The 9,112-nt window shown below is 42.8% G+C and overlaps 1 pseudogene; it reads right to left on the minus strand.

Moving 5' to 3' along the window:
• Window positions 1–4,701: 4,701 nt before the first annotated feature.
• LOC119299941 lies at window positions 4,702–6,681 on the minus strand (annotated as a pseudogene).
• Window positions 6,682–9,112: the final 2,431 nt, after the last annotated feature.

Genomic DNA, 9,112 nt, shown 5'->3' on the forward strand with positions numbered 1-9,112 from the left:
TAAAACCAAACAGGTTCAAGTACGTTATTTGAAGAAGAATAAAAGAAGGTAAGGTTGCACAGTGGGAAAGTTGTCCTGGGTGGTTACCAGGTTGTACATAGCCCGTGGGGTGCGTTGTTCAAATTTCCACAACGCTTAATTTTTTAAAGGTTCCGCAGAAAAGAAAAAAAAAGATGAGACAGCCAGTGCGGATGGGGGATGTGCGCCCGTTTGCGGGTTTCAAATAAACGGGCGTTTAAGGCGCTGTTTAGAAAATGCCGCGTACGGGTGTGTTAGGCCCTTTCTAGTGCTTCGCGGTGTACATGTGCTAAGGGTCTCACATAGAAAAAAAGATGATGTGACAAAGCAATTAAAGAAAAGAGAGAACGTGATGGTGACCCCCAAGAGAAAATAGTGCTAAGCGCGTGGACCTATGCAAAATGACTAGGAACAAATATATAAAGGAGTTTAATTGTTAAACACTTCAATGAGGGAAGCTTAGCTACAAAAGCTAAGCACCTATGCATTAGAGAGACTAGTTGCTAAGGTTTTTTTTTCGAAACGGAAGTTGCTAAGGTTTTCAATGCACTTAGCACCTCATATAAGCACCAGTGCATTTGAAGTGGGAAGCTCCTATCTGTTGCATTCTGCGGCAAATACATGCCCCATTGCACATGTGCGCCCGATTGGGCTGGCCCATTGCGGTGGTAAAAAATCGCAGAAAAATTTTGTTCACACTTGATGGGAATCGACCCCGTGACTACCTACTCAAGTTCGATTGCTGCTAGACAATACGATCAAAGAGGACTCATGTCAGAAATACATCGCGAGAGTTAAAAACTAATAGCAGTAGCAGACTTAACACTATTTGAAAGAATCCCAAACAATATTCCAAAATTTGAGATATTTTTTGAACTTACGAATAATTTTTGACAAACCCGAACAATTTTCTAAAATGGAGAACACATTTTGAATTTTTTGAACTTTTTTGTAAACCTGAACATTTTCTAATTTTTTGAAAAAAACTTCGAAACATGGACAATTTTTAAAATCACGAACATATTTTGAATTTTTAGAACAAATTTTGAAAATCCGAAAAAAATTGAATCATGGCATTTTTTGTATATGTGAACGAAAATATGAAAATAAGAACATTTTTTGAAAGTTGCGAACAATTCTTGAAAACAGGAATATTTTTTGAAATCCCGGTCGTTATTTAAAAACCTGTGAAAAATACGAACAAAAACTTTATGAACAATTTTTGAAAAAGGAACATTTTTAAAATTTCTGAACAATTCATGCAAAAAGCAAATATTTGTTGAATTTATGAACAATTCCTGAAAACACGATCATTTTTCAAAAGCACAACCAATTTTAAGTTTTCAAACAATTTTTGAAACATGAACTTAAAAAAAATTAAACTTGAAAAATAATAAAGAAAGAAAAAAGAGACAGAAAAGGAAAAGAAAAGAAAGAATATTAAAAAGAAAACACCAAAAAGTAGGAAAACCGGTTCAGGGAACCTAAACCAGAAAAAAACCGGCTGGGAAGCTCTAGAATGTTCCCAAAACCGTAAATTCTAGAACACGATAATGGGCCGGCCCAGGTTACTACTCGATCGGCACGTTTGTGCGAAGGGTCGACTGTTCTACGCATGGTGCGTCAAATAGGATATTCCTTGGAAGTGGACTTGCGCCAGGCGCATATTGGGTTAGTTTTGTTTGCATCCTGTTTGTTTCGAGCCTGACCTGAGGCGTGCTTGTGATCTGCCTGGGAGCTGTTTGATTTCATTCCTGAAAAACGTAGCAGTTGTCTGACGCATCTTCATTAGCCTGCCAGTCCCACGCCTGGACACAGGCTAACAACTGCCTGGCGACCAATGCTAGTGTGGGAACTCGTGCCAGCCAACACCTTCCTTTCTTTAGCTTTTTTGCTGTAATTTATTCTTGATACTAGCACATAACCAAACATATATCCTCCCGGCTTGCAAAGATCAAATTCTCAGGCAGAGTACAGGCGGCTATATTCTTCAGGCACGGTCTCCAGGCTAGTAACCAAACTAGCCCAGCCCATAGTCACACGCGCTGGGCCTGGCCAATCTAAAGAGGCGCTACAGGCCACCGGCCGAACTCAATCCTCAGGAAAAAAAAACTGTGCCAGAGGTCGACTCTTCTTCCTGGACCCCGACCCCAAGATCGGCCGCCGGAACGAGTTCTCCTCCGCGGCGCTCCTTCCCGCGAGCGGTGATTTCCGCGCTCGGTCTCCCGCCTTGAGCCACCGAAGAGTACGAGGGCGCAGTCCTTCGGCGCGGTTAGCCGGGGGGCGGGGAGGAGATGCGCCGGCGGCTGGACGACTAGGGAGGGGCGGTGTGGATTGAGGAGCCCCTGCCATTCCGTATCGCCCCGGCGACTCCTGGAGACCAGGCGGGAGAGGGAGGAGGTGCGGCGCCGGCGGCCCACTCGGGCTCAGGTAAGACCAGCGCATGTACCAGAGTGCAATCTTCTTAGTCCCACATCGCCGGGGACTGTGATTTCCGCCGGTTTATAGACGTCAGTCTCAGCAGGACTATCACCAAGATATATGTCGTAGTTAAAACACTCGAGATGGTTCTGTAACTTAACATTGTTCTTAACTCCCTAAGCAGAAGATGGGCCAACTGATCAACCATTGTTGCTGACCAATTTATCATCAGATTCTTCGAATTAGCTTAGGTGAATCGTGACAAATATCGTTAGCGTGATCCAAAGCTAAATAGATTGTTGTCTTTGTCTATCCTCTTACTTCTGTGATGTATTGGCTCGCAGCCAAGTGCCTCTTCAAAATTACACATAAACATAAGTGAAACCATGTTGATCTTAAAGTAAGATGCACTATGAGGAGAACCATGCCTCCGCAGAGTTTAGGTTGATCCAAAGCTAAATAGATCATTTACCATTATGACAACCTGTATATGATAGCTCAAGGGTTGTTTGTTTCAGATAGCATTTGAGCAGAACTTAGCTTTTCTGATGCACTAAGTTCAGCACTTTTTGTGAGCCTCTTGCCTTCCCTCCGATGGAAATACGAGAGTTATTAGAGGACTTATGTTTTACACCTTCCCTTCATCTCTTATTGGCCCACCTCAGTTCATGGATGTGAACTTGTGATTCCACCTATCTCATAAGGCTTTGCATTCTATATGCATCTTATAACAATCCTATATAGAAATGCAGTACCTGCTGATATTTTTTTGCAGGTTGCATTTTCCTTTTTTACAATTAACTTCACACAGAGAAGTATCCTTTTCAAGGCAACAAGGTCAAGAATTCACATTAGCAATTGGCTCTTTTGAGCTTCCATGTTCGGTTATAATATATTTAATCAGGATATAATACTTCTTATTCCTTTTTGTTTTTATAAAAGACCATTGACAACTTTTGCAAAGCCATCTGTTGATTGTTGGAGTGGCGCCATCTTGTGCCTCTGTCTGGTTCGCACGCTTGCTTCATGAGCAGCGATCGTGGGCAGCGAGCTAACGGGTCTGGCAGGCCGACTGCGCTAGCAGCGTTCCATCGGTAACGAGGCTGTTCCCAATCGACCGGAGGAAGGGAAGCACCTGTAGGTCACTGAAGAGTGCTACACTAGATGTAAGCAAGAAGGTGAGCCGGTGTGCTCACAATGGCGTTTGGATGTGTTTGCCGGACATGAAACTCGCTTCCATTCCTGCGATCCTTAAACAAAATACCAGGTGTTGGTGTTGGTTGTGTAATGTATCCACCTGCACTTTGTATACCATATAGTCGTTTAAGTTTTGGTTATACCATAGTCTAGCGTCAATTTTGATTATACTAGCGTCGGCCCCTCGGTTTCTGTTCTACTCTCTTCATTCACAAATATAAGATGTTTTGGATGACAGACTGAAATATTACTGACATTTCCATCTGTATCCTCTTTGTATGTGGTTTTATAGAACCAGTAGGTCGAAAATGACCAGGGTTGATATGTATATCTGTTTCCCCTTGTTGTAAATGATTTTATTCAACGACAGTAACCGAACTATGTCACTGTTTCCAGTATTATGTACTAATGGCTACTATTGTACCGACTCCCCTAGATCAGTACAATAGTAGCCATTAGTACGTACTACGGGGAAACAGTGACATAGTTCAATTAAACGATCTTATATTGTGGGACGGAGTGAGTAGATGACTGTAAATGCTGCATGTGACAGTTATGGTAGATTATCATAAGGGTATGAAAAACACCATCTAATCCGACGCGCTTTGCCCACAAATCGGAGCATGGAGCTACGGGCAAGTGCCATGTACGTAGATACAACTCCCTTCGTATCGAAACATAAAACGTTTTTTAAGGTTTGTTTAGCCTACAAAAAAGTTCTATATTTTGGTATAGAGGTAGTAGCATTTTTGTTTGTCCAATTGGAGTTGTCTTTGCGATGATGTACAGGGAAGAGTTTGTCACAGCTCACATGATGGTCTTCTCATAACATGCTTGTCATGTGCATGATATTGCAGCGTGAGGATCTTCTATATCAACGGCAATAAAAAAACAGATGATTATAAGTAGCATAACTTTGGTATTTCTGTTTCAGTCCCGGAAGTAATTTGGTGGGGGAAATGTAACTCATGTTAAACATGATTTTTGCACAGTACATACTAAGCAATGATTTATTTTATTCATATATAGCAAGGAATACACATACATATATCATGAGAACTCGGCCAACCCTTAGGTACATTACATTTCCCGCTTATTCAGCTTAACCTTCAGGTCATTCTTCATTTGCAGAAGACAAGACAACTTTGTCTCGATGGTTTGACCATCTAACACTTTCACATCAAAGTTCCACACGATAGCAGCAACGATGATCTTCATCTGCATGATTGCAATATCCTTGCCAAGGCACAATCTTGGGCCCGAGTTAAAAGCCAAAAACTTGTGAGAGGGCACGTGTCGCAGCTGGCGTCCATCCTCTGAGAGCCACCTCTCTGGCCTATACTCCCGGCAGTTAGCTCCCTAGACAGATTCCATCCTTCCGATGGAGTAGATGGAGACGAGGACGATGTCCCGGGCACACACCTCATGGCCACTTGGCATTACATCGGTGGTGACAACAGACTTGCGCTCGATAGGGATTGGTGGGTACAACCTGAGTGTCTCCAATAGGGTGGCTTGCAAATAAACTAGGGCTTTGACATCATCTAGATCCAACATCGTCATGGTGGCTCCTGCAATGGATGGTTTGCGGGATATGATGGGTGCTAGTTCATCATGTATGCTCGACACGACGTGCGGGTTTTTGGCGAGGTTGTAGATGACCCACGACAAGGTAGTACCGATCGTGTCCCTCCCGGCGATCATGTAGGTAATGAGAGTTGCCTGGAGTAAATCATCATTGTATCTTGGGTCATTGACATAATTGGACAGAATGTCTATGGGTACCTCTTGAACAATACCATGGTCGTTCCCCCTCCTCTTCATGATCATGTCCATTGTGAAGCAGCGAAGCACCGCTTGCGCGGCGGCAAGCTTCCTCTCCAGACCAATGTCCAAGCGCCTCATCACCTTCCAGAAAAATACTGGCACAATGTGTCAGATGAAGGCCACCTCCATGACCGTGTCCATCGCATCCGCGACGTGCACCGGCGGCATGTCAAGGGACAAGAAAGCTGTGTCCACACCGAAGATGGTCATGGCATACATGTCAAACACGAGCCTCATAATGAGATCATTCATGTCGACATGAGCATTTGTTAACGCCATGTGGGCCATGAAGGGCAGAAGGCCCTTCTCCACCTTATCACGACAACACGTGTTCATTAGCCCGACCACCCGTGGGCTGCTCAACACACCTTGGAAATTTGTGCGCTCACGACGACATGGCTCGCCGTCGACAGTGAAGAGTGAGCCCCTTGCCACATCAAAGATATCGGCGAACTCCTCACCCTTGGGATAGTTTGTGTGATTCAAGGTGAAAATGTGTTGGATATTCACCGGGTCGCAGGTTAGGAATATCTGTATGCTAGCTATGGCAAACTTTAGGCTGTGGCCGGACCGTGATAGGAGGTCAAAGGCGATATACTGATGCAGTCTATGGAGGTTGATGGCTAGGGAAGGGAGGATGCCCACTACTGGCCAGTCTACTGGCAACAGTGGATTCTTACTAGAATTTATGTAGTACTCCCTTCGTTCGGAATTACTTGTCTTGGAAATGGATGTATCTAGAACTAAAATACGTCTAGATACATTTATTTTCGAGACAAGTAATTCCGAACGGAGGGAGTACAAACCTAGAACGACTACAAGTAGCACAAGTATGGAGATGAGCGGTTCCGGCAAGAACGCGAATGCCATTCTTGGAAGAGGTGTGTGCTGCATGCATGGACCTGTAGAGAGAGATCTCGGAGATGCAAGCGGATCTCTATTTATAGAGACACTTCGTTGTCAACTTGGATACCTGGCCGAAAAGCAAATAAAAGAAACTTGCGTGCACATATATATGCAAACTCTTGCCATTTTCTTGTTAATGAAAGACAATACACGTGGCATGTTTGGTGACCACAAGTTGTGTATCCCACTAATAATAATGAATGTACTCCTGCAAGTTAGTATAAACCTAGATAACGTCGACGGCTCAATGGCGTAGATTCCTACCTGGTCGTTCTGGCAGGTGGGGTAACAATTTGCAGGGTTTGTCGGCATGGCGGCGGTGGCTACCTTTTGCAGTTTGGTTCTCCTGCCTCATCTTCGTCACGTCGATGTGGCCTCTAGTGCTGAAGTGAGGCATGTGAAAAATAGAGACTTGTCTCTTGGATATGCAACTAGGGCTGCACATGAGTCGAGTTCGAGCGAGTTGAACTTGGCTCAGCTCAACTCATATTAATATTTGAGCGAGTCCAAATTGGGTGAAGCTCAAGGTCGAGCTGTAGAATATGACTCTTACTCAGCTTGTAACGATCTCGAACTAGTTTCAAGCTAAATGAGACAATAAAAAATATAATCGGTGTTGGTTATTCCCACTAGGTAAGGCACAACACCACGCAAAAAACATCAAAAAATATTGTTCCAATCAAAACGATGATAATATAGATTTATGAGTAGTTTGACTTGTTTTCTCACAATATAGCCGAGCATGTACCATATTAATGAAGCATAACATATATAAATTACAATGTTTTCATTTATTATATGGCATGATCATTTAATATAATGACATTATGCCGAGTTATCGAGCTAAAATCAAGCGAGCTATTGGCACAAGATCAGCTCATTTCTGGATCGAGCTACATATATAGTGTTTGTATTCACCTCGTTTCTTTTCGACTTGATCTCGAGCCGAGCCAAAAAAAAAAACGAGTCGATCTCGAGTAGCTCACGAGCCTCGAGCTTTTTCTTGCAGCCCTATATGCAACTCTGTCGGCAGCCCTGGCTTCCTCTCTTGGGCATTAGTCTGGCAGGATGGTGGTCTTGATGACTTCCCATCCATGATTAATAATGACATACTAGCTCTGGCGATGAAGTGGCATGTGGCATCGGAGCATCGGCTTCTTCAGGTGGAAGAAGATGGTTGCCCTAGGTGCTTTAATGCAATTTCCTTATTTTTAGGGGTGTTTGTATTAATAGTTTCGTTAATAGAACATAGTACGTTTCCGGCAAAAAAATGTTAGGATGGATGGTTATACTCCCAGCCGACCCGGATGGAATTACATGTTTAACAATTTGTATGTTTGGTAAATTATTACAGATTATCTGTTTTGATGGGAGACGACTTGAAGGTATAGTGGTAACTGGTCAAATTAAATCTCCACAACTCGGTTAGTGTGTGTGTGCTCTGATCTATATGTGCGTGCGAGCGTGTGTGTGCGCGCTCATTTCGTACTAGGTGTCCAAACTCCGGAGAGTGTGTGCGTGTATTCTGGTCCCGATGTGTGTGATAGCGTTTATATCGTACGAACATCACCAGATACCCTGCACGCAAGTATGAACATCACCAGATAGCATATGTACGAGTACAATGAAAAGAAGAATATAATAGGCCGACTTCCACCTACAAGCTAGACAAAAAATATGTCACGCTCTGAGGCAAACTACGATGTCCAAGCAGTCGGCAACGACAAGAAATGGCGTCTTAGAAATCAAAGGACCATGTCCAACTAATTGGACAATCCCACCACATGCGGATGACCATGTCCAACTAATTGGACAACCCCACGACATGAGAATGCGACCAAAACTGTTATTCCACACATAGAAAATTCAGCTTTTCTTGAATAATAATGATTACACCTCTCATCACCATCGTAGGATAGCAATGAAGATTTCAATACTATCAGCATTTAAGCCCGTCCCGCTCAGGCTTAGGCAACCCGTTTTCGGCCATGGCAACCACATACGGTGTGAACATCCATAACAGTTCATGTGTTGCCTCTGTGGCCCCCAACCTTGTTTTTTCTCTTGAACTGTTTAAAAACATAGTAAAACAGGCTTTTCTCATTGTACTGTCAATTATATCATTTGTATGAAATGAATTAAGTTTACATTTATTTAGTACCAATGAAAAAATGGCAAATCATAAGCCCATAAGTAAGTTCCCTTGATTGTACTCTTGGAATATAGTTGTGCTGCATGCATGATATGCAGAGAGATGCAAGCCAGTTTTAGTTTGTAACAGAAGGTCGTAATCAACTTGCGCACAGATCCCTCACATAAAAAACTTGTGTACATGTTTTGGCATTTCCGTGTTAATGAAAAACAATAAACATGACATGTTTAGTGATCATAGTTTAGGTATCATAATAATATAGAGATTGTACTCCATATAAAAATATCTACTCTTGTCGATATGAGTTTGTGTATCATGTTAATAATAATGGTTGTACTCCATATAAATATATCTACCTATTTCGAGCAAAAAATCTACCTGTTACCCCCCCCCCCCTCGTTTTAGAAGGCCTAAGTCTGTTTTCATCAATTTCCGAGTATAAGCCCACATTGCCGCATAGTGTTAATGCCCTCATTCCATAGATATGCTTGTGTATACCTCGTCGTGGTAGGCTGAATTGGCGGGGCTTCCCAAAAAGGTAGATTTTTTGCCCTCATTCTATTAGACAATTTGAATCCATGGAATTAATCC

Source organism: Triticum dicoccoides, chromosome 5A, assembly GCF_002162155.2.
Source record: "Triticum dicoccoides isolate Atlit2015 ecotype Zavitan chromosome 5A, WEW_v2.0, whole genome shotgun sequence".
Classification (NCBI taxonomy): Eukaryota; Viridiplantae; Streptophyta; class Magnoliopsida; order Poales; family Poaceae; genus Triticum; species Triticum dicoccoides.